Here is a 27,942-nt window from a genome sequence, read left to right as displayed (position 1 = left end):
AAACTCTGATGAACTGTGTGATTAGTGATAGTGAATATTATGGGCTGTTACCTGCACTTTTTCAACATTGCTGGGTGCCACTGATGGAACTGCTTCTACTGAAATGATGTTACTTGTTGGTGTCTGCACCTGTTCAACATTGCTGGGTGCCACTGATGGAACCGCTTCTACTGAAATGATGTTACTTGTTGGTGTCTGCACCTGCTCAACATTGCTGGGTGCCCTGATGGAATTGCTTCTACTGAAATGATGTCACTTGTTGGTGTCTGCACCTGTTCAACATTGCTGAGTGCTACTGTTGGAGCTGTTTAATTACTGCTGATGAAATATTATGAGACTGCTATTTGCACCTGTTGACCATTGCTGGGTGCTACTGTTGGAACTGTCAACCACTCTGATGAGTGCTACTTGTTTATTGAACTATTGACAAGATTTTATGTAAATATTTGTATAAACTGATTTTTTGTGTATTTACTGTTCATGAAATGTTATGAGACTCTTACTTGCACCTATTCGTCATTGCTGGTGCTATTGATTGAATGATACTTGTGTAAACTATTATGTAAAATCACATGTATGCAAGCATTTGTATTCCTTACTGTATTTTATATATTAGGTTATTGAAGGGTCAGTGCAAAGCCAAAATTTATTTAGTTATGTGATATTTACTTATTAATATTATCTTTTATTTTTTTCTGTATTTTTTTGGACGAATTTGGTGGTATTTTCACCACCAATGCTGGCAAAAATACCATCAAATTCTAGCCCGTGGAGGAGGGGCATATGAAAGGTGGCTGCACTGAGTCACAGCGCCAGAGATTGCGCCAAAGAGTTTTATTCCGCCGCCTCCACAGGCAGTGCTTGTTCAGAAGTTGCTGTGGGAAGTAGGAGTTCTGAGGTTGCCGTAGTCAGTGCTTGTTGAGAGGATGTCGATAGCAGTACTAATTGTGAGCATGTCGTGTGCAGTTGTTCTGGTGGGCTAGACAGCCGATGCTGTTCGAATAGGGATGTTGTAATGATCAGAGTGTATTTTTCGTTAATATACATGAAGGTAAAAAACATTTTTTTTATTTATTTCAAATTTACTAACTAACAATGTCTCTTGGTCACAGGTTCGGTCAAGAAAGCATCTGGCTTGTGTTCATGTATTAGAGTGTAATTCTGGATTCTGTGTGCAATTATAGTATTTCTGTTTTTTTAATTACTTCAGTGTAAATGGTGCTTAAAATACCTTGTCTTATTGAGGAAGAACCGTGGCAGATGTGTTCGTTGAATCACACTTCCACACACAGAACAGTTACACTCGTGCTTTGTTGTATCGTAGTTTTTGTTTCGTAGCTTTTATAGTTGTTGGGGACTTAAATAATTAATTGTGTTAACGGGAATTTCCTTTCATTCTTTGTTGTTATTCTATGCAGTCAGATTGCGGAGTAATACTAGTCAGGGCCAATCGGTTACGAGACTGCGTAACCGGACAGACAGCTACTAATATTAAAAGTATTTGCATTATATTTAATTAAGCCCCCATGCACTTTCAGCTATAGTTCTGATATATAAGTTGTGTGTCCGAAAATGTTATTAATCTGCTTTGTCCAAGGTAATGATTGGTTCTCCATGCAACTGAGAATACTATCATGCCGTGATTTCTTTACTCTTTATTTGGATTTTTTGATGGAACATTTTGAGAGTGTCTTGATTTTTCATAAAAATAGTATGGAAATCCTATTCGTGTTCTTAAGGCTGTCGTGCTACCTGCAGTTTTCCACGCGAAGAACGCGATTCTGGAATTTAATTACGGACGCTTCGTGAACTCTGCGGAAATATCGTAATTAGAGCTGAAAAGTAATTAATTCAAAGGCCATTACCGTCTGGATGGATCTTAAAAAGCATTCCTGGCGCTGATCGCGGGAGGGTTTTTGACAAATGCGGCAGCAATTAAGGACAGGCGGGCTCTCTCCAACCCGAGAGCCCTCGAGAAGTCGCGTCCGCTGCCTGTAAGTGCCGAAGGCGGAGGGGCGGGAGAACCAAGGAGAGCTAGGAAGAGCTGTGGAGGGGTGGGGGCGGGGCGGGAGAGGGGAGAGCCCGCCCACACAGTTAGTGTCGCCACCAGCTGACTGAGTGCCAAGGGAGCCACGGAGCCACAACCTGCCGCACCGTATTCACCAGTGGCCGCTAGATGCGAGGCGCTGCTCTACCGTATGTCGGGTTTACACAGTACAGCGCAAAGTGGAGAGCGCCAGTTACACATACCTGCTGGTGTCACATTGTAGTCACACGTTTTAGGCGTGTGTGTGTGTGTGTGTGTGTGTGTGTGTGTGTGTGTGTGTGTATTGTGCCAGGCGAGTGTAACCCCAAATGTTTGCTTGGTAGAGTAACGCAAATACGCGTACGTGGAGACAGTGTTTGCGCAGCAATCGCCGACATAGTGTAACTGAGGCGGACTAAGGGGAACCAGCCCGCATTCGCCGAGGCAGATGCAAAACCGCCTTAAAAACCATCTATAGGCTGGCCGGCACACCGGCCCTCGACACTAATCCGCCGGGGGGATTCGTGTCCGGGACCGGCACGCCTTCTCACTCGGGAAGCAGTGTGTTAGACCGCGCAGGCTTGAGGAGTCGGTAGTACCATGCAGAAAGGAGTCCGGGATATGGAGATTATGCCGGACGTGCAATGCTCACAAAATGAGTGTCTGGGAACAGATAGTCAGTTCCAACGAGCAGTATGAAAAACGAAGAGATTCGTGGTTTGTCCAGCTACTGGCTAAGCGACGAGAGACCCTAATAGCACACCAACATTTAGGGGTTTCTAGATCAATCGAAGTTTATGGTACCATTCTAAGTTTACGAAATTTGCGATTCCACCTCCTTTTCCGGCATCTTTAATTATGATTTTTTTTGTAGTGTACGAGACTCATGGTTTTTCATAAGTTCTCTACACGCTGAAGTATTTATGAAACTATTCTTTTTCCAAATTTGTTTATTATATAGTAAGACATTTTTGCGAACTTGTATGTGAAAGTCTTACATTACGAAGGGTGATCATCTAGTTAATCTAATATAGACAAATGATTTTGTCCTATGAGAAACGTATTTTTTTCTTTCTTTTCATACCGTTTATATTAATGCCATGGGGACTTGATTATTCTCTAGATTTAATTTAAGTGATGCTAAATGAAACTTTTGTCTTCGCCAATCAAGAACAATTATTATATTTAAAAACACATCAAGTTACTTAAAAAACAATCTATTATACTACAAAAGCTAGATGTATGCAAATATTTTCAAGCGGTATATTTTTAAAATGTTATTTCTATAACCATGTAAAATATATTCTAATACTCGTGTTATGCTTGGATTTGTGTAAGCACAAAATGATATAAGTTTGCTTAAAATTATATAACACGAAAACACGACGCCATTATAAAATATTGTTTTGACAGTATCGGTTCTAGAATATTCTAGAAAACGATGTTACGATATATAGAATTGAATGGGCGCCAAATCAATCACACTGCGATGAGACAGTTTGTGATTTGTATCTATTTCTATGACCACTTGTATTCCGCACATAGCATGACTTCTGTTCTGAAAAGTGAGGCGAAAAGTTTTTATTTGGTTTAAAAAATGTACATTATGTTTTTATGAACTAAGCTTCTTGCAACCAAAGCATGTAGTGGGAAATCGCCGAAATAAAAATGTCAAAGTTAAAATTCTACTAACGTACTTAAGTCTTGGACAACGGCGAAACTAATATGATCCTTATCTCAGTCAAGACTTATCTGAAATAAACCCCTGGACACTGAAGCCAAATGAAGATATTTATTGATACTAAACTGAAGAGCGAAAGAAACTGGTACACGTGCCTAATATCATGTAGGGCCCCCGCGAGCACGCAGAAGTGCCGCAATACGACGTGACGGACTCGACTAATGTCTGAAGTAGTGCTGGAGCGAATTGACACGATGAATCCCGCAAGGCTGTCCATAAAACCGTAAGAGTACTAGGGAGTGGAGACGTCTTCTGAACAGAACTCTGCAACGCATCCCAGATATGCTCGATAATGTTCATGTCTGGGAAGCTTGGTGGCCAGCGGAAGTATTTAAACTCTGGAGAGTGTTCCTCGAGCCACTCTGTAGTAACTCTGGATGTGTGCGGTGTCGCATTGTTCTGCTGGAATTGCCCAAATCCGTCGGAGCGCACAATGGACATGAATGCATGCAGGTGATCAGACAGAATGCTTACGTCCGTGTCACCTATCGGAGTCGTATCTAGACATATCAGGGGTCCCATATCACTCCAACTGCGCTCGCCCCACACCATTACAGAGCCTCCATCAGCTTGAAAAGTCCCCTGCTGACATGCAGGGTCCACGTTTTCGTGTGGTTGTCTCCACAGCCGAACATTTCCACCCGCTTGATAAAATTTGAAGCGAGACTCGTCGGACTAGACAACATGTTTCTAGTCATTAACAGCCCAATGTCTACATCTACATCTATACTCCGCGAGCCACCTTACGGTGTGTGGCGGAGGGTACTTATTGTACCACTATCTGATCCCCCCTTCCCTGTTCCATTCACGAATTGTGCGTGGGAAGAACGACTACTTGTAAGTCTCCGTATTTGCTCTAATTTCTCGGATCTTTTCGTTGTGATCATTACGCGAGATATATGTGGGCGGTAGTAATATGTTGCCCATCTCTTCCCGGAATGTGCTCTCTCGTAATTTCGATAATAAACCTCTCCGTATTGCGTAACGCCTTTCTTGAAGTGTCCGCCACTGGAGCTTGTTCAGCATCTCCGTAACGCTCTCGCGCTGACTAAATGTCCCCATGACGAATCGCGCTGCTTTTCGCTGGATCATGTCTATCTCTTCTATTAATCCAACCTGGTAAGGGTCCCATACTGATGAGCAATACTCAAGAATCGGACGAACAAGCGTTTTGTAAGCTACTTCTTTCGTCGATGAGTCACATCTTCTTAGAATTCTTCCTATGAATCTCAACCTGGCGCCTGCTTTTCCCACTATTTGTTTTATGTGATCATTCCACTTCAGATCGCTCCGGATAGTAACTCCTAAGTATTTTACGGTCGTTACCGCTTTCCCGAGCGAGGTGGCGCAGTGGTTAGCACACTGGACTCGCATTCGGGAGGACGACGGTTCAATCCCGTCTCCAGCCATCCTGATTTAGGTTTTCCGTGATTTCCCTAAATCGTTTCAGGCAAATGCCGGGATGGTTCCTTTGAAAGGGCACGGCCGATTTCCTTCCCAATCCTTCCCTAACCCGAGCTTGCGCTCCGTCTCTAATGACCTCGTTGTCGACGGGACGTTAAACACTAACCACCACCACCACCATCGTTACCACTTCCAATGATTTACCACCTATGGCATAATCGTACTGGAATGGATTTCTGCCCCTATGTATGCGCATTATATTACATTTATCTACGTTTAGGGAAAGCTGCCAGCTGTCGCACCATGCATTAATCCTCTGCAGGTCCTCCTGGAGTACGTACGAGTCTTCTGATGTTGCTACTTTCTTGTAGACAACCGTGTCATCTGCAAATAGCCTCACGGAGCTACCGATGTTGTCAACTAAGTCATTTATGTATATTGTAAACAATAAAGGTCCTATCACGCTTCCCTGCTGTACTCCCGAAATTACCTCTACATCTGCAGATTTTGAACCGTTAAGAATGACATGTTGTGTTCTTTCTTCTAGGAAATCCTGAATCCAATCACAAACCTGGTCCGATATTCCGTAAGCTCGTATTTTTTTCACTAAACGTAAGTGCGGAACCGTATCAAATGCCTTCCTGAAGTCCAGGAATACGGCATCAATCTGCTCGCCTGTGTCTACGGCACTGTGAATTTCTTGGGCAAATAGGGCGAGCTGAGTTTCACATGATCTCTGTTTGCGGAATCCATGTTGGTTATGATGAAGGAGATTTGTATTATCTAAGAACGTCATAATACGAGAACACAAAACATGTTCCATTATTCTACAACAGATTGACGTAAGCGAAATAGGCCTATAATTATTCGCATCTGATTTATGACCCTTCTTGAAAATGGGAACGACCTGCGCTTTCTTCCAGTCGCTAGGTACTTTACGTTCTTCCAGCGATCTACGATAAATTGCTGATAGAAAGGGGGCAAGTTCTTTAGCATAATCACTGTAGAATCTTAAGGGTATCTCGTCTGGTCCGGATGCTTTTCCGCTACTAAGTGATAGCAGTTGTTTTTCAATTCCGATATCGTTTATTTCAATATTTTCCATTTTGGCGTCCGTGCGACGGCTGAAGTCAGGGACCGTGTTACGATTTTCCGCAGTGAAACACTTTCGGAACACTGAATTCAGTATTTCTGCCTTTCTTCGGTCGTCCTCTGTTTCGGTGCCATCGTGGTCAACGAGTGACTGAATAGGGGATTTAGATCCGCTTACCGATTTTACATATGACCAAAACTTTTTAGGGTTCTTGTTTAGATTGTTTGCCAATGTTTTATGTTCGAATTCGTTGAATGCTTCTCTCATTGCTCTCTTTACGCTCTTTTTCGCTTCGTTCAGCTTTTCCTTATCAGCTATGATTCGACTACTCTTAAACCTATGATGAAGCTTTCTTTGTTTCCGTAGTACCTTTCGTACATGATTGTTATACCATGGTGGATCTTTCCCCTCGCTTTGGACCTTAGTCGGTACGAACTTATCTAAGGCGTACTGGACGATGTTTCTGAATTTTTTCCATTTTTGTTCCACATCCTCTTCCTCAGAAATGAACGTTTGATGGTGGTCACTCAGATATTCTGCGATTTGTGCCCTATCACTCTTGTTAAGCAAATATATTTTCCTTCCTTTCTTGGCATTTCTTATTACACTTGTAGTCATTGATGCAACCACTGACTTATGATCACTGATACCCTCTTCTACATTCACGGAGTCGAAAAGTTCCGGTCTATTTGTTGCTATGAGGTCTAAAACGTTAGCTTCACGAGTTGGTTCTCTAACTATCTGCTCGAAGTAATTCTCGGACAAGGCAGTCAGGATAATGTCACAAGAGTCTCTGTCCCTGGCTCCAGTTCTGATTGTGTGACTATCCCATTCTATACCTGGTAGATTGAAGTCTCCCCCTATTACAATAGTATGATCACGAAACTTCTTCACGACGTTCTGCAGGTTCTCTCTGAGGCGCTCAACTACTACGGTTGCTGATGCAGGTGGTCTATAGAAGCATCCGACTATCATATCTGACCCACCTTTGATACTTAACTTAACCCAGATTATTTCACATTCGCATTCGCTAATAACTTCGCTGGATATTATTGAATTCTTTACTGCTATAAATACTCCTCCACCATTGGCGTTTATCCTATCCTTGCGGTATATATTCCATTCTGTGTCTAGGATTTCGTTACTGTTCACTTCCGGTTTTAACCAACTTTCCGTTCCTAATACTATATGCGCACTATTTCCCTCAATAAGAGATACTAATTCAGGAACCTTACCCTGGATACTCCTGCAGTTTACCAATATTACGTTAACTTTTCCTGTTTTTGGTCTCTGAGGACGGACGTTCTTTATCAACGATGATAATGTCCTCTCTGGTAAGCCGTCAGGTATTTTATCGTTTCGCCCAAGGGGGGGTCCCTCTAACCTAAAAAACCCCCGTGTGCACGCCACACGTACTCTGCTACCCTAGTAGCTGCTTCCGGTGTGTAGTGCACGCCTGACCTGTCTAGGGGGGCCCTACAGTTCTCCACCCAATAACGGAGGTCGATGAATTTGCAACCATTATAGTCGCAGAGTCGTCTGAGCCTCTGGTTTAGACCCTCCACACGGCTCCAAACCAGAGGACCGCGATCGACTGTGGGCACTATGCTGCAGATATTAAGCTCAGCTTGCACTCCGCGTGCGATGCTGGTTGTCTTCACCAAATCAGCCAGCCGCCGGAAGGAATCAAGGATGGCCTCAGAACCCAAGCGGCAGGCGTCATTCGTTCCGACATGTGCTACTATCTGCAGCCGGTCACACCCAGTGCGTTCAAGGAAGGGCCTCCTCCACATTACGGACGAGACCCCCCGGCAAGCACACCGAGTGCACACTGGCATTCTTCCCCGACCTACCCGCTATTTTCCTGAGGGGCTCCATAACCCGCCTAACGTTGGAGCTCCCTATAACTAATAGGCCCGCCCTCTGTGACTGTCGGGACCTTGCCGGAGAATCGGCCACTGGCCCAACAGGCGAGGCATCCTGTGGTGGCTCGGAAACGATGTCATCACCACTAGGAAGCACCCCTTACCTGTTGGAAAGGGGTAAGGCAGCTGCCACGCGGCCAGATCCCACCTTCGCCTTTCGGCCAGGCACGCGCGAGCCCACCACTGTCCGCCATTCACCCTGGAGTGATGGCTGACCGGTAAGATGCTCACTGCCGGAAGACGCAGCGACATCAGGGGTTCCATGTGATTCCAAGGCCACCGAAGTAGGCATAGGTCTCACCACAGTTGCCCCAACGCCACTACGAGCCGACGCCTGCGCCTCGAGCTCGATGAGCCTAACAGACAAAGCCTCCACCTGCCCCCGAAGTGTGGCCAATTCTCCTTGGGTCCGCTCACAACAACCACAGTCCCTACACATGACTATTTTTACCCTACTCTATACGGTGACAAATTCCCAAGATAATCTTCCGATGAGCTACTCTGATAATCAAGAAACACTCACTGAAATACGAGACGCGAAAACTACGCTAGGTTTTCCCAGAAAAACTATTTAAAAGCTAAGCGCAGCAAATAAGTACAAAAACGCTTTATACAAACAGTACTCGCTGCTGCTGGTGCTCTCGCTCTGGCTGTCACAAGACAACTGCTGATTCAAGTGACTAGTGGCTAACGGCCGCGAAACAAACAAAAGGCGGTTTTAGGGCGCTTTCTGTTCTAAACGATCAAGAAAACACTAAGAAATCTAACACGAAAACTACGTAAAGTTTTATCAAGAACTGTTAGTTACTATGCAGAGCAGATAAACACAAATAGAATCCCTTCCTTAGTGGATGGTCGTAAACAAAATGCCAAATAAACGCTTTATACAAACAGTACACGCTGCTGCTGGTGCTCTCGCTCCGGCTGTCACAAGACAACTGCTGATTCAAGTGACTAGTGGCTAACGGCCGCGAAACAAACAAAAGACGGTTTTAGGGCTCTTTCTGTTCTAAACGATCAAGAAAACACTAAGAAATCTAACACTAAAACTACGTAAAGTTTTATCAAGAACTGTTAGTTACTATGCAGAGCAGATAAACACAAATAGAATCCCTTCCTTAGTGGAAGGTCGTAAACAAAATGCAAAATAAACGCTTTATACAAACAGTACTCGCTGCTGCTGGTGCTCTCGCTCTGGCTGTCACAAGACAACTCAACAATGTCGGTGTTGAAGGGCCGAGGCGAGGAATACAGCTTTGTGTTGTGCAGTCATCAAGAATACACGAGTGGGCCTTTGGCTCCGAAAACCCATATCGATGAGTAATAATTGGCAACCAATGTTGTACAATCACAATAAAGTCATGAGATGTTTAATTCACTCTTTTATTAGAACATGTTACGCGTTTCGGGATTACACCCATCTTCAGGCATCTGTTACAAAATATAAGTGAACAGCGCACTCAACATGTCTCAGCGTTACAGATAATGAGATCTGGTTATGTGAGTTCCATGCCACAAACTTCAACTCCTTCCTACCCAACCAGGCGTACAGCCTGACAACTCAAAGAAAGTGTCGAGTAACATATGACTGCGACACAAGCAGTCTTGAAGCAGAGCGTATAATGACGCGAAACAAGTCAACTAACAGCGAAGCGCCCTCGGTAGGGGGCGACGCATGGTCATGTGCTCCATGCGTTCACATGTAATTTGATAATAATATACTCAGCTTATAACATCTCACAGGACATAAATACGACTAGCAATCGGAATACTACTGATGTACACGTTAACACTAAAGGAATTCTAATTTTTTTTTTGTTGTTGTTGTTGTGGTCTTCAGTCCTGAGACTGGTTTGATGCAGCTCTCCATGCTACTCTATCCTGTGCAAGCTTTTTCATCTCCCAGTACCTATTGCAACCTACATCCTTCTGAATCTGCTTAGTGTATTCATCTCTTGGTCTCCCTCTACGATTTTTACCCTCCACGCTGCCCTCCAACACTAAATTGGTGATCCCTTGATGCCTCAGAACATGTCCTACCAACCGATCCCTTCTTCTGGTCAAGTTGTGCCACAAACTTCTTTTCTCCCCAATCCTATTCAATACTTCCTCATTAGTTATGTGATCTACCCATCTAATCTTCAGCATTCTTCTGTAGCACCACATTTCGAAAGCTTCTATTCTCTTCTTGTCCAAACTATTTATCGTCCATGTTTCACTTCCATACATGGCTACACTCCATACAAATACTTTCAGAAATGACTTCCTGACACTTAAATCAATACTGGATGTTAACAAATTTCTCTTCTTCAGAAACGCTTTCCTTGCCATTGCCAGCCTACATTTTATATCCTCTCTACTTCGACCATCATCAGTTATTTTGCTCCCTAAATAGCAAAACTCCTTTACTACTTTAAGTGCCTCATTTCCTAATCTAATTCCCTCAGCATCACCCGACTTAATTAGACTACATTCCATTATCCTTGTTTTGCTTTTGTTGATGTTCATCTTATATCCTCCTTTCAAGACACTGTCCATTCCATTCAACTGCTCTTCCAAGTCCTTTGCTGTCTCTGACAGAATTACAATGTCATCGGCGAACCTCAAAGTTTTTATTTCTTCTCCATGAATTTTAATACCTACCCCGAATTTTTCTTTTGTTTCCTTTACTGCTTGCTCAATATACAGATTGAACAACATCGGGGAGAGGCTACAACCCTGTCTTACTCCCTTCCCAACCACTGCTTCCCTTTCATGTCCCTCGACTCTTATAACTGCCATCTGGTTTCTGTACAAATTGTAAATAGCCTTTCGCTCCCTGTATTTTACCCCTGCCACCTTCAGAATTTGAAAGAGAGTATTCCAGTCAACATTGTCAAAAGCTTTCTCTAAGTCTACAAATGCTAGAAACGTAGGTTTGCCTTTCCTTAATCTTTCTTCTAAGATAAGTCGTAAGGTCAGTATTGCCTCACGTGTTCCAGTGTTTCTACGGAATCCAAACTGATCTTCCCCGAGGTTGGCTTCTACTAGTTTTTCCATTCGTCTGTAAAGAATTCGTGTTAGTATTTTGCAGCTGTGGCTTATTAAACTGATTGTTCGGTAATTTTCACATCTGTCAACACCTGCTTTCTTTGGGATTAGAATTATTATATTCTTCTTGAAGTCTGAGAGTATTTCGCCTGTTTCATACATCTTGCTCACCAGATGGTAGAGTTTTGTCAGGACTGGCTCTCCCACGGCCGTCAGTAGTTCCAATGGAATATTGTCTACTCCGGGGGCCTTGTTTCGACTCAGGTCTTTCAGTGCTCTGTCAAACTCTTCACGCAGTATCGTATCTCCCATTTCATCTTCATCTACATCCTCTTCCATTTCCATAATATTGTCCTCAAGTACATCGCCCTTGTATAGACCCTCTATATACTCCTTCCACCTTTCTGCTTTCCCTTCTTTGCTTAGAACTGGGTTTCCATCTGAGCTCTTGATATTCATACAAGTCGTTCTCTTATCTCCAAAGGTCTCTTTAATTTTCCTGTAGGCGGTATCTATCTTACCCCTAGTGAGATAGGCCTCTACATCCTTACATTTGTCCTCTAGCCATCCCTGTTTAGCCATTTTGCACTTCCTGTCGATCTCGTTTTTGAGACGTTTGTATTCCTTTTTGCCTGTTTCACTTACCGCATTTTTATATTTTCTCCTTTCATCAATTAAATTCAATATTTCTTCTGTTACCCAAGGATTTCTACTAGCCCTCGTCTTTTTACCTACTTGATCCTCTGCTGCCTTCACTACTTCATCCCTCAAAGCTACCCATTCTTCTTCTACTGTATTTATTTCCCCTATTCCTGTCAATTGCTCCCTTATGCTCTCCCTGAATCTCTGTACAACGTCTGGTTCTTTCAGTTTATCCAGGTCCCATCTCCTTAAATTCCCACCTTTTTGCAGTTTCTTCAGTTTTAATCTACAGGTCATAACCAATAGATTGTGGTCAGAGTCCACATCTGCCCCTGGAAATGTCTTACAATTTAAAACCTGGTTCCTAAATCTCTGTCTTACCATTATATAATCTATCTGATACCTTTTAGTATCTCCAGGGTTCTTCCATGTATACAACCTTCTTTCATGATTCTTAAACCAAGTGTTAGTTATGATTATGTTGTGCTCTGTGCAAAATTCTACCAGGCGGCTTCCTCTTTCATTTCTGTCCCCCAATCCATATTCACCTACTATGTTTCCTTCTCTCCCTTTTCCTACACTCGAATTCCAGTCACCCATGACTATTAAATTTTCGTCTCCCTTCACAATCTGAATAATTTCTTTTATTTCATCATACATTTCTTCAATTTCTTCGTCATCTGCAGAGCTAGTTGGCATATAAACTTGTACTACTGTAGTAGGTGTGGGCTTCGTATCTATCTTGGCCACAATAATGCGTTCACTATGCTGTTTGTAGTAGCTTACCCGCATTCCTATTTTCCTATTCATTATTAAACCTACTCCTGCATTACCCCTATTTGATTTTGTGTTTATAACCCTGTAGTCACCTGACCAGAAGTCTTGTTCCTCCTGCCACCGAACTTCACTAATTCCCGCTATATCTAACTTCAACCTATCCATTTCCGTTTTTAAATTTTCTAACCTACCTGCCCGATTAAGGGATCTGACATTCCACGCTCCGATCCGTAGAACACCAGTTTTCTTTCTCCTGATAACGACATCCTCTTGAGTAGTCCCCGCCCGGAGATCCGAATGGGGGACTATTTTACCTCCGGAATATTTTACCCAAGAGGACGCCATCATCATGTAATCATACAGTAAAGCTGCATGCCCTCGGGAAAAATTACGGCTGTAGTTTCCCCTTGCTTTCAGCCGTTCGCAGTACCAGCACAGCAAGGCCGTTTTGGTTATTGTTACAAGGCCAGATCAGTCAATCATCCAGACTGTTGCCCTTGCAACTACTGAAAAGGCTGCTGCCCCTCTTCAGGAACCACACGTTTGTCTGGCCTCTCAACAGATACCCCTCCGTTGTGGTTGCACCTACGGTACGGCTATCTGTATCGCTGAGGCACGCAAGCCTCCCCACCATCGGCAAGGTCCATGGTTCATGGGGGGGGATTTTTTTTTTTTTTTTTTTTTTTTTTTTTTAAAAAAAACTCCAAAACTTTTTTTTATACATTGCCATACTATGCCCATAGCCAGTAGTGGCACTGAGCACAACGAAAACCATATGTCAATATAAAACAAATAATATGGGGGAGGGGAGTTCCCTCATGAATAAACCTTTCAACCTCTCAAATCTCTAAGAGAATACCACCAAATTAAATATAACCAACATTATCCGTCATAAACTAAAACCCTGTGATCAGCTCGCGTACACAAACGTCTTAGGCGCTACCTGTTAAAGCCAACGGCAACCACATCGGCGGCAGCCATCCGCCTGTCGAATTACAGCCAAGTGATACTTATAGGCCATGATTGCCCAAATAGAAGCCTTTAAACAACAAAAGAAATGACTCTGAGCACTATGGGACTCTACTTCTGAGGTCATCAGTCCCCTAGAACTTAGAAATAGTTAAACATACCTAACCTAAGGACATCACACACATCCATGCCCGAGGCAGGATTCGAACCTGCGACCGTAGCGGTCTCGCGGTTCCAGACTGCAGCGCCTAGAACCGCACGGCCACTTCGGCCGGCTCTTCAAACAACAACTTACACCCCTCTAACACATGGAAAAAGTTTAATGGTGAGAGGAAGAGCATTTTCATAAAATCCCAAAACACACGCGGGTTATACGTCATACGTTCCTTATAAGCTAGTGGCACGACAATTACCTGAGTCCTACCTATGCTATCCGAACACGGATTTTAGACTTTATAGTTTTAACATTTTTAATGTTTTGCTTTTGCTTTTTAAAAAACCTTGAGCTCTCCGGTATCCGGATAGCATAGGTAGGACTCGGGCAATTGTCGTGCCACTAGCTTATAAGGAATGTATGACTTATAACCCACGTGCGTTTTGGGATTTTATGAAAATGCTCTTCCTCTCACCATTAAAATTTTTCCATGTGGGAGAGGGGTGTAAGTTGTTGTTTGAAGGCTTCTATTTGGGCAATCATGGCCCATGAATATCACTCGGCTGTAATTCGACAGGCGGATGGCTGCCGCCGATGTGGTTGCCGTTGGCTTTAACAAATAGCACCTAAGACGTTTGTGTACGCGAGCTGATCACAGGGTTTTAGTTTATGACGGATAATGTTGGTTATATTTAATTTGGTGGTATTCTCTTAGAGATTTGAGAGGTTGAAAGGTTTATTCATGAGAGAACTCCCCCTCCCCACCCCTATTATTTGTTTTATATTGACGTGTGGTTTGAGTTGTGCTTAGTGTCACTACTGGCTATGGGCATAGTATGGCAATGTATAAAAACGTTTTGGAGTTTAAAAAAAAATTAGAATTCCTTTAGTGTTAACGTGTACATCAGTAGTATTCCGATTGCTAGTCGTGTTTATGTCCTGTGAGATGTTATAAGCTGAGTATATTATTATCAAATTACATGTGAACGCATGGAGCACATGACCATGCGTCGCCCCCTACCGAGGGCGCTTCGCTGCTAGTTGACTTGTTTCGCGTCATTATACGCTCTGCTTCAAGACTGCTTGTGTCGCAGTCATATGTTACTCGACACTTTCTTTGAGTTGTCAGGCTGTACGCCTGGTTGGGTAGGAAGGAGTTGAAGTTTGTGGTATGTAACTCACATAACCAGATCTCATTATCTGTAACGCTGAGACGTGTTGGGTGCGCTGTTCACTTATATTTTGTACTTTTTTGTAACATATGTCTGAAGATGGGTGCAATCCCGAAACACGTAACATGTTCAAATAAAAGAGTGAATTGAACATCTCATGACTTTATTGGAATTGTACAGCATTGGTTGCAAGTTATTAATATAAAAATGGTTGCAAGCCTCAGACGGGATTTTATGTTCCGTATATCATATCGATGATGTTTCGTTGAATGTTTAGCACTGTGACACTTGTTGATGAGCCAGCACTGAAATCTGCAGCAAGTTATGGAAGGGTGGCACTTCTGTCACGTTGAACGGTTCTCTTCAGTCGTCGATGGTCCCGTTCTTGTAGGATCTTTTTCCGGCAGCAGCGATGTCGAAGATTTGATGTTTTACCGGATTCCTGATATTCACGGCACAGTCTTAAAATGATCGTACGGGAAAGTCCCCACTTCATCGCTGCCTCGGAGATGCTGTGTGCCATAGCTCATTCGCCGACTGTAACACCCCGTTCACACTCACTTAAATCTCGATAACCTACCATTGTAGCACCAGTAACCAATGTAACAGCTGTGCCAGACACTTCTTGTCTTTTATGGGCCTTGCCGACCGCAGCGCCGTATTCTGCCTGTTTACATATCTCTGTATTTGAATAAGCATGCCTGTACCAGTTTCTTTGGCGCTTCAGTGTACATATTCTCTTGGAACATTAAACTGTAAATGCAATATAATGATAATTACTAGAAGTGCGCAGCTTATCCAAGAGCGGTTTATTACAACCTCCAGCAGGAATTAATTTAGCCTTTTTACAGAACTCGGTGGTATGGAAAATTCGGAGAAAACTTTTTATTCTAGCAAGAGCGGCTGTAACGTGACCATGTGATCAGAGACCCCAGCTATCAATGCAGAGATGACTAAAATTCATTATATGTAGAAACGCGCCTATTTACTCAGTACCTTCACTCCTTTGTAGTATATTTTGCCATTTTGTGATCCGCGATGCTTATATTTGCTCTATGATAACTTGCCGTAACCAGTTTCGATTTGTCGACAGAAGCTCTTTAGCGACCTCTATGTCTGATCACGTTGACAAACTGAAGTCTTCGGCATTTCAGTCTGCTCTCGACGAATAGTAATCGCTCGCTGGTGTTTGGACATATGGTACTTCTCGACTGAAAGTAGCGCGAGATTATTCTCGGTCACTTGTTCTTAGGACTTGGTATGGTAAATTCGAAGAGTCATTATGTGATGTGTTCAAATGTTGAGAAAGTAGATGCATTTATCTGGCTGAGACCCACGCTGTTGAGAAGGCAGTGCAATACGTATCCGGCCGGTGTAGCCGAGCGGTTCTAGGCGCTTCAGTCTGGAACCGCACGACCACTACGGTCGCAGGTTCGAATACTGCCTCGGGCATGGATGTGTGTGCTGTCCTTAGGCTAATTAGATTTAAGTAGTTCTAAGTTCTACGGGACTGATGACCTCAGCTGTTAAGACCCGTAGTGCTCAGAGTCATTTTTACCATTTGAGCAATACGTAAGGAATCGGATGAGACCATCGCAACTTATGTACTGTGGCAAAAGTCAGTTTTGGGTGGCGAGGCTAATTTTGGATGTTCACTTGTATTATTCTACGAGTAAGTTTGAGATCGTGCGCTTCCGCAGTTTAATAGGCGTTCATAGGTTGCTATTACGAACTATTTGAAAGCTGGGTATTGCATGACATATTGCTTTATTTTGCTCCATGGTACTATAAATTCAAAGATGTTAACCCCTCCTGAAGTGTAAAGATTACTTTTTCAAGGAATCAGAATCACGTGTTTCAGACGATGTTACTTTGTTTTTTGAAGTTTCCTTTCTGCGTTCGTTGATCATGTAAATGACATGTAAATAGAAGTTGGAGGGAAGAAGGGAAAGGAAATGCACTATTGTTGTCAGCTGCATAAGGACTTTATGCGGAATCAGCGGTGATGAGTGAAAACGTGTGCCGGACTGGGATTCGAACCCGGGATCTCGTGCTTACGAGGCAGCTCCGTTAATCACTGCGCCACCAGGATCAGTGTATATCGCAGTTGCGCGGACATGTCCGAAAGAACAGACACCAATCATTCATACAATCGATTCGCCTCGATGGGCAGTAAAGCCGCCACCTTCAGTGCAGATGCATAGTTATGTCCGACCTCTTGCGAGAATCTCGAAATAGCGAGCATGGAAGACATGGACAGGGACAACAGACAGGTGGGAGTGTGGGTCGGCTGAGAGGCGCGCCGAGGTAGTCCATGCAACTGCGATACGTGCTGTGTCTGGCTGGCGCAGTGGTTACCGCAACTCCCCAGTAAACAGAGGATCCTGGGTTCGAATCCTGGTCCGGTTCCCGTTTCCACTTGCCGCAGCTGCTTCCGCATGAAGTCCCGTTGCAGCTGACATCAATCTTACCTTTCACCCCCTTCAACTTCAATTTACGTAACATGTATCACAGTTGCGGATTCCGCGTGGCCGGAAGAACAGGCACCATTCATTCATATAATGTACAGATTGTTAAATTAACTTCTCACGATTTCGTTTTTCTGAGAACCATATTGTGTTCTCATTTAAATATATGGCCGAAATACACTCCTGGAAATTGAAATAAGAACACCGTGAATTCATTGTCCCAGGAAGGGGAAACTTTATTGACACATTCCTGGGGTCAGATACATCACATGATCACACTGACAGAACCACAGGCACATAGACACAGGCAACAGAGCATGCACAATGTCGGCACTAGTACAGTGTATATCCACCTTTCGCAGCAATGCAGGCTGCTGTTCTCCCATGGAGACGATCGTAGAGATGCTGGATGTAGTCATATGGAACGGCTTGCCATGCCATTTCCACCTGGCGCCTCAGTTGGACCAGCGTTCATGCTGGACGTGCAGACCGCGTGAGACGACGCTTCATCCAGTCCCAAACATGCTCAATGGGGGACAGATCCGGAGATCTTGCTGGCCAGGGTAGTTGACTTACACCTGCTAGAGCACGTTGGGTGGCACGGGATACATGCGGACGTGCATTGTCCTGTTGGAACAGCAAGTTCCCTTGCCGGTCTAGGAATGGTAGAACGATGGGTTCGATGACGGTTTGGATGTACCGTGCACTATTCAGTGTCCCCTCGACGATCACCAGTGGTGTACGGCCAGTGTAGGAGATCGCTCCCCACACCATGATGCCGGGTGTTGGCCCTGTGTGCCTCGGTCGTATGCAGTCCTGATTGTGGCGCTCACCTGCACGGCGCCAAACTCGCATACGACCATCATTGGCACCAAGGCAGAAGCGACTCTCATCGCTGAAGACGACACGTCTCCATTCGTCCCTCCATTCACGCCTGTCGCGACACCACTGGAGGCGGGCTGCACGATGTTGGGGCGTGAGCGGAAGACGGCCTAACGGTGTGCGGGACCGTAGCCCAGCTTCATGGAGACGGTTGCGAATGGTCCTCGCCGATACCCCAGGAGCAACAGTGTCCCTAATTTGCTGGGAAGTGGCGGTGCGGTCCCCTACGGCACTGCGTAGGATCCTACGGTCTTGGCGTGCATCCGTGCGTCGCTGCGGTCCGGTCCCAGGTCGACGGGCACGTGCACCTTCCGCCGACCACTGGCGACAACATCGATGTACTGTGGAGACCTCACGCCCCACGTGTTGAGCAATTCGGCGGTACGTCCACCCGGCCTCCCACATGCCCACTATACGCCCTCGCTCAAAGTCCGTCAACTGCACATACGGTTCACGTCCACGCTGTCGCGGCATGCTACCAGTGTTAAAGACTGCGATGGAGCTCCGTATGCCACGGCAAACTGGCTGACACTGACGGCGGCGGTGCACAAATGCTGCGCAGCTAGCGCCATTCGACGGCCAACACCGCGGTTCCTGGTGTGTCCGCTGTGCCGTGCGTGTGATCATTGCTTGTACAGCCCTCTCGCAGTGTCCGGAGCAAGTATGGTGGGTCTGACACACCGGTGTCAATGTGTTCTTTTTTCCATTTCCAGGAGTGTAGTTAGCCTACAGGAAATTTGAAACGAACTCTGTCGTCCAGGACCGCGTACCACAAACGGCGTAGATTAACCACGAGATGGGGAAATTCACAGACGTCTATTGTGCTGAATAAGGCCTAAGCGCTGTAGTGTGCGAGTGAGACACCTTATTCAATCATTAGGTAATAGAATATTTGTTGTAAAGTTTAGTGCATAATAGTTACTTTTGTTCTTTATTTATTTATCACAAAGCACGTTGGTACAAGGCTACCGGCAGTGACATTCAAAGTTAGAAGGAACCTACGTCATAGGGAAACCCAGGGAAGCATAGCAGTGTTAAATATGGCGGACCTTAGGTTGGCCATGAAGGGAAACGTTTATTAAAACTGTTTAATTCTATATCAATTCAGGGAATTAAGCCAGAGTAATTTTAATCTACCATCCTTCATAAATTTTCATGGTGATCCCAATAAAACTTGAATATTGATCATATCTACAACAGTTTAGGAATTACTGTCAAACTGAAATTCACAAGTTTTTTGACAAAGACCTGAGTGCTAAATTCTGAACGCTTTGGTCGATCATTAAAATGACAAATGCTGTAAATATTAACTCTGTAACTTCATTTGTTTAAAAGAAACAGTTAATATAAATTATCTGTATTTTCAGTTAAGCATCAGATCATCATTTTCTCCACAAAAAAAAACATTGAACGATGACAGCATGATACCTTATTAAATCATTAGGTAATAGAATATTCGTTGTAAAGTTCAGTGCATAATAGTTAATTTTGTTCTTTATTTATTTATCAGAGAGCACATTGGTGCAAGGCAACTGGCCGAGACATTCAAAGTTAAGAAGGAAATTGTATTGGTTTTATATAAAAGAATTTAACGTTTATTATGTAATGGATATTACTGTTACTTGGGGTCCGCCCTGGTAGCTGAGTGGTCAGCGTGACAGACTGTCAATCCTAAGGGCCCGGGTTCGATTCCCGGCTGGGTCGGAAATTTTCTCCGCTCAGGGACTGGGTGTTGTGTTGTCCTAATCATCATCATTTCATCCCCATCGACGCGCAGGTCGCCGAAGCGGCGTCAAATCGAAAGACCTGCACTAGGCGAACGGTCTACCCGACGGGAGGCCCTAGCCACACGACATTTCCATTTTTTTATTACTGTTACTTTATTTAGAAAGTAAAAGTGGTCAAGCTTTGATTATTTTAATATATTAAAATGTGAAGTAATGTAGAATAAGCTGTAGCCAATCAGACGGACGGCTTTAGGAAAGGGAACTGCGCTAGTCAGTTGAGCGAAAATGTTCGGCGCGTGGAAAACGCTGACGGAGACGGGCAGAGTGCAGTTCTGGTCGAGACACCAAAGGGAACAGTTCTGGTGGAGACGCGAAAACGGACAGTTTGGCTGGAGACACCAAAGGATACAGTTTGGATTGAGGCGCGAAAGCGGGCAGTCGGTCTTTAGGTAGGAAGTGAAACGACTTACAATTAGAAAATTTCGCATTGTGTCGTATCGCGGGACTTAGTCTCTGAGCGGTGAGCAGCTGTGCGCCTGGTGTGAACTCTAACTTTCCGCGTAGTTAACGGGGTGGAGTATTCGACTTTTAATTCACGATGAGATTGTGAGTCATCGAACTGTGTCAAATGGATATGCGCCCGAGTGTAATAGCAATTCTAAATACGACCACTTTCGCTATTAGTTTTCTTTCTGAACAAACATTATTGAAACCAAATCGCAACTGTGTGGCCTACATCATTTATGGGTCGTTAATTTAGTTCCCGATATTATTATCGCTGTTATTATATGTTATGTTAACTTTGTAATTCGCAAACTTGCCATCAGGCAGACAATTTAACCAAAGGGTCCCAAGTGTCTAATTTAGGGCGTGTAATGCGACACGTGCGTTTCAACCCCTAGACGAGTTCAGCCAAGACATTTCGACGAAGAGGAACCGCATGTCAATCCGAACAAAAAAAAAATGGTTCAAATGGCTCTGAGCACTATGGGACTTAACAGCTGTGGTCATCAGTCCCCTAGAACTTAGAACTACGTAAACCTAACTAACCTAAGGACATCACACACATCCATGCCCGAGGCAGGATTCGAACCTGCGACCGTAGCAGTCACGCGGTTCCGTACTGCGCGCCTAGAACCGCGAGACCACCGCGGCCGGCCCAATCCGAACATCTTGAAGAAGTTAGCTCGTACATATCACTAACTGTCTTCAGTGTATTGGAAGTGCCACATTGGCGAGCCGCCATCTTGTTTCCTTACGTAAACTAACCATATGTGTAATTGTGATAAATAGACTGAGATATAGTAACCGAACTGCAAAAATAAGTATCGCTAATGGCACTCGTTCAAGAAGTTCAGTCTACCATGAAATCGTCAAAGTCGGAAATGTCAGCTACAGGGTGGGGGAAATAAAAGTGGCCCGGACATGTGGGTACCATTTGTAGCAGCATTAACGGGGGAGGAAAAGATCGACATTTACTTCCAACAGGATAGAGCAACTGCCCATACAGCCCGCCGAACCTTGGAGCACATTTATGCAACCTTCACGCCTGACTGAGTTGTTATCAGAGGTCAGTCTAGTCGCGGCCCTAGCTCGCCACCCGGGTCACCGGATCTGTCAGTGTGCGATTACTTTGTGTGGGGAGCCCTGAAGTCTATGGTGTATCGCAACCACCCTCATAGTCTTCAAGAACTGCGGTAGAACATTTCAGACGAGACTGCAGCAGTTCCAGCCGTCCAGTTTCTATCCGCCTTCAGCAACTTGCTGACCAGGACCCAAAAGTGCCAAGAGATGAACGGTGATAACTTTCAACACCTGGTATAGTCAGGTTAGTGCTATATTTCCTTTTCTCTGCGGTGTTTCTTTGTACCTTGGAACTCTGTTCTCCGGGCCACTTATTTGTCCCACCCTATAGATATCCTAAATGACGTTTTTAAGCAAAAGCTTCTGAAAAATCCAGACACACCTTCTGTTCACTGCCTTCAGGATATCGTGTGCGAAGAGCTACGGAGAAGTTTGCTTTTGTTTCAGTATGGTATTTATGAACAGTGAAGTTTGCCAGGCGACTATCAAGACTGGCACACGTGGGTGTTACAGTGCTCGCCAGTTTAACGTCACAAGTAATAACAGAGTTGAGTTTATTTACTACAAATACCCCAGAGCGTTCATACTTTTAACAAGCCCGAATTACATTCGAGCAGTTTATATAAACAGTGCAGCCGGGAATCCGAATGTATTTGTAATTGTTTTACTGGAGTGAAGCGAGGTGTGTCACAGTAGTCAGATTTCAGCTCAGCACGGATTGCGAAGGATTACACGGGAATGCGCTTTAGCTGATTTACAGTAATCGCTACATTAGCCAGGAGGCTAGGCTGAGGTTCTGCGTTGTGTCCCACATGTGTCATTTCACATTTAGCACTAAGCCATTTGAAATGCTGTGTGCTTTAATTTCGTAATGGAAGGTTGCGTCTGCCGAGGGAGAGCCCAATTTGGCGCAGCCCATGTTACATAGTGTTGAACTCCAAGTTAGCCGTTATCAGAGATTTTAGCTTTGGTATCCGTACGTTTAAGAGCTGAACTTGGGATACAAAGCGCTTATATAGTGCTACGTTGTAAATTAAGCTGCCACCCAGCGAAAGAATAAATAACTGTGTAGAGATTAAGAATTAAATCATAAACGGTCTCATTATTACACAATTAAAGTAACGGTAGTTTTCTGTTTATAATATCTTTAAATAAACTATGCATCTACATCTACATACACCATACGGTGCGTGTCGGAGGGCATCCTGTACCACTACTAGTTCTTTCATTTAGTGTTCCACTCGCAAATTGAGGGAGGGGAAAACGACGCTCTGTATTCCTCGGTACAAGATTTAATTTCTCGTAGCTTATCTTCGTGTTCCTTAAGCGAAGTGGACGTTGGCGGCAGTAGAATCGTCCCGCAATGAGCTTCAAATACTGATTCTCTAAATTTTTTCGTAGTGTCCCAGAGATTCATACTTGAGTTCAATAAAAATCTCCATAATATCTACTGGTAAAAAGCCTGAATTGACGTCTTCTTTAATGCGACCTGTTTGAGATCCCGAATACACCAGCAGTATCCAAGAATGAGTCTAGTAGAGCTCGAATGAACCACGCTTTCCTAAAATTTTCCCAGTAAACCGAAATTGATCATTCGCCTTCCCTACTACCTTCCTTACCTGATCGTACCATTTCACATGACTTTGCAATGTTACGCCTAGATATTTAATCGACGTGACTGTGTCAAGCAGTACACTACTAAAGCAGTATTCGAACATTACGGGATTGTTTTTCCTGTTCATCTGCATTAACGTACATTTTTCACCATTTCGAGCAAGTGGCCATTTATCACACCAACTAGAAATTTTGTCTAAATCGTATCCTCCGTGCGCTACAGCATCATCAGCACAGAGCCGCAGATTGGTGCGGTCCTATCACACTTTCCTGGAACACTTCTGACGGTATCCTTATCTCTGATGAACACTCAGGGTCGAAGACAACGTCCTGGGTTCTATTACTTAAGAAGTACTCACTTATCTGGGAACCTATTCTGTAAACTCGTACATTCGTAACGGTCTTTAGTGCGGTACAGTGTCAAATGCTTTCCGGAAATCTAGGAATATGGAATCTCTCTGTTGCTCTTTATGAATGGTTCGCAGGATGTCATGGGAGAGAAGGGCAAGTTGAATTTCCTTCCTAAATCCTTCTGATACTCGTATGTGGAAAGAAGCTCTTCTGTCTCAAGAAAATTTATTATTTCCGAACAGAGAATGTGGTCAACAATCCTGCAGTAAACCGGAATTACGAATATAGGTCTGTAATTTTGCAGGTTCGTTTCTTTACCCCTATATATAGGAGTCACCTGCGTTTTTTTTTTTTCAATCGCTTGGGACTTCGCGCAATCTAAGAGGTTCGCCATAAATGCAAGCTTAGAAAAGGGCCAATGCCGTAGAGAACTCTCTGTAAAATCTAACCGGGGTTCCATTCGGACCATTTGTTATTAACTTCTTTAGTTGATACTCCACGACAGGGATGCCTCTTGCCATGTCCTCCGTACGGGAGTCTGTACGACGATCAAACGACTACGTTTGTACGCTCTACCTGTGTGAATGATTTCTCAAACTTTCTTTTTGCTGTCTTCTGTTACCACATCAGACTTCTCAACGGGTTACTGAATAGAAGCCTCCTATCCGATTAGCGCTTTATATGGGACCAGAATTTTCTCGGGTTTTCGGCAAGATCTTTTGCTAAGGTATAACTGTGGTAGATGTTTCAGACATCAATCATTTTACACACGTACGAATTTCTGCCAACTTTAGCCTGTCGTCACTTGCTCGTTCTTTTTTGAACGGAGCGAGCAACAGTCGCTGCTTCTTCGGCAATTTCCGAGTTTTCTTCTTCTTTCGAATAACCCATTTGGAGGGTACGATGAATCAAGTTTGGCTACTCTTCATTGTATTACATTTCCTTACTTTCCAAATTTCCTTCATCCTTTTAGAGTATTGTTCCCCTTCTTTTGAGTCCACTTTCGTCTAGCTGCTTTCTTTCTCTCCTGAAATTCTGCCTTTTGAACTGCCTTTCTATTGTGTCTATTGTAATTCCAGGGTTCCCAAATCCTTTTCAGTCTCTATGAACCATGCGGGCTTGGATTGTAGCTATTGAGCAATCTGAATATCCGCTTGGTTAGTCTGTTGTTATCCATTCTGAATATATGCCCAAAAAACTGTAGTCTTTTCTTCCTCATTACATCATTTAGTTTTTCAGTTTTCAAGTATAGCTTTCTGTTTGGTCTTAACTTGTATTCAGCATTATCGTTTCTTTTAGCTCCCAGCATTTTCCTTAAAATTTCTTCTTTCGACCTTCTCTATTTTCTCAAGATCTCCATTTATTGTTAGATTAGGTGTTTCTGCCGCATACAGAGCTTCAGGTCGGGCCACTGTTCGGTAGTGTCTTAATTTGTGTTACAGCACAAGGATTTTTTGTTATAAGCGTTTTTGGTCATATGAAACATTCTTTCCATTTTGTGCACTCTAGTTTCGATAGCTATCTTTTCTTTTGTATTGTATGTAATCCACTCTCCTAGGTATTTATTATAGGTTTTATTATTAAAGCACGGTTGGTCTTTTCCGTCATAATCCACGTAATGGGCACATACTCCTCCAGCGTGCGATTTACAATGCATTTAAGATTTATCCATAAATCTTCTTCGTCCATCATACTGGAACTAATTGTTATCCATTCATAGTGTAAGTGGGATGCTAACAACTGCTTGTCTGCTATTTCCCGCAAAAATATTCTCCCAGCCTTCTTCACGAATTTATTAATTTTAGTAACCGTCGTCGCTTGATGACATCGTGAGCACTGACCTCTGCCTCAATACTGACACCATCTACAGAGTCAGGCCTGTTGATATCTACAAAGCCTAAAATATTTCCATTGCGTGTGGGCTGTTGAACTAGCCGTTCAAGGCAGTTTTCAGAAAATGTGTTCAAAAATACTTCATAAGACTGTTTGCCCATATCACACCGTGGGTTAAGTCGTTTCTAATTATCACTGCAACATCTCGGTATTTAAACGCTACTGTGCACAGAACTTCTTTGAATGAATTGACACGTCGGAATCAGAAGGCCAGTAAAATTTTTTGGTAAACTTGAATTCTCCTAGGCCTATTATATGCGTCCAAATAGGTTCACAGTTAGAATCAATGTCAACCTCGACAGACACAATATTTTTGTCGACTGCAATGAACACTCCCTTCCTGTGGTGTTAATCTGTCTTTTCGGCATACGTTTGATTCCTCGGTAAAGACACTGCCCATTAAAGGATCACTTTTTCGAAACCCCGTAACTGCGACGCATAATTTTGTACTTTCAAATGTTTTTTATTCCAGTCTTTGCTCACAATATTAATTCTTTTGACAATGACCGGTTTCAGTCAGTAATTATCATCCTCAGATCTACAATATAAAAATATATACACCTAGTGAGCAGTGTGTCTTTCAACACGATACAGCATTACGTATCACAATATACTACCATACAACCAGGAAAATGTATAGATAAAATACGATAAAACGTACCTTTTTCTACACCACATCCGAAAGTGATGAGGCCGTAATGGCACCGTCAAAACATATAAGTATTCAGCACAACATCGTCACATAGATCTAAAATAAGGTGTAGAATAGGCCACATCGTTCACACAGTCATTTTTACGACTTGCTACTGAAGTACAGTAGCTACCAGAAATATGTTTGCCTACACCCTGTATAGATTTCGCTCCTGTGGGCTTAGATGTAGTCATCATTTACGTAAGAAACGTAATCTGATAAAACACATTAGGTAAAATACATGTAGCTGACTTTTAAATATTGATAACTGTTATAGAAACCAATTGTAATACAGTTAAAGATGAATTCAATTACCCATATAAAATTATTAAAACGACATATACAAAGATAAAAGGTCTGACACTTGTATGGTGAATTTACGGTCAAAATTAATATATATAATATATTTCTTGTAGCAACCTATAAATTACCTATGAAAGTTTAAATGTATATATGACAGCTGAAGAAAAGACAGATCAATGATGAGCGCCCTCTGTTGGGTCGGTCGCCAGGACGTTACGTAGGCGCCCACCGATCGTAAGGACTTAGCCTCTGGAGGGCTTTACATACCGGGCGACCAAAAAGTCAGTATAAATTTGAAAACTGAATAATGTAGATAGAGAGGTACAAATTGATACACATGCTTGGAATGACATGGGGTTTCATTAGAACCAAAAAAATACAAAAGTTCAAAAAATGTCCGAGAGATGGCGCTTCATCTGATCAGAATACCAATACTTAGCATAACAAAGTAAGACAAAGCAAACATGATGTTCCTTACAGGAAATGCTCAATATGTCCATCATTTCTCAACAATAGCTGTAGTCGAGGAATAATGTTGTGAACAGCACTGTAAAGCATGTCTGGAGTTATGGTGAGGCATTGGCGTCGGATGTTGTCTATCAGCATCCCTGGAGATGTCGGTCGATCACGATATACTTGCGACTTCAGGTAACCCCAAAGCCAATAATCGCACGGACTGAGGTGTAGGGATCTGGGAGGCCAAGCATTACGAAAGTGGTGACTGAGCACCCGATGATCACCAAACGACGCGCGCAAGAGATCTTTCACGCGTCTAGCAATATGGGGTGATTCTAATAAAACCCCATGTCATTCCAAGCATGTGTGTCAATTTTTACCTCTCTATCTACATTATTCCGTGGTTTATTAAGTTTTCAAGTTTATACTGACTTTTTGATCACCCGGTACATCGTAATATGTCTACCCTAGAAAACGTTTAAACAACATAATAACAGTCAATAAATAAAATTATCTAGTCTGGCCATACAACCCATGAATAGGTAGGACATAATAAGTTGCACTTCGTACTTTCTCTCAATGGTACCTATACCACTCCTCTGTAATGATGCAAAAGCGTGGCACACTGCGACGTTACCTTCGAACTCGGCCGAACTGCAAACAGCCCGGTGTCGACACGTGCGAAAGAATGGCCGCAGCTCAGATGTTCGCGTGAACTGTAGGGTGCGTTAATGAAGTCGTATTGATATAAAACTTACCACAGTTCTACAGTGCCACCGAGGACGTGTCGCACGATGAGAAGGTCAAAAAAATGGTTCAAATGGTTCTGAGCACTATGGGACTCAACTTCTGAGGTCATTAGCCCCCTAGAACTTAGAACTAGTTGTCTCGCGGTTCCAGACTGCAGTGCCCAGAACCGCACGGCCACTTAGGCCGGCGATGAGAAGGTCATCACAGTCCCTTTTACCCACTTTTCGCCCTTTCTTTGACGTCTCTATGATGGTGGTCAGGGCGGCGCCACAACGCGCTGATATCACCCA

This window comes from Schistocerca serialis, chromosome 2 (genome assembly GCF_023864345.2).
Source record: "Schistocerca serialis cubense isolate TAMUIC-IGC-003099 chromosome 2, iqSchSeri2.2, whole genome shotgun sequence".
In the NCBI taxonomy this organism is placed as follows: Eukaryota; Metazoa; Arthropoda; class Insecta; order Orthoptera; family Acrididae; genus Schistocerca; species Schistocerca serialis.
The sequence above is the reverse complement of the archived record's forward strand: the minus strand, read 5'-3'. Positions refer to the sequence as shown.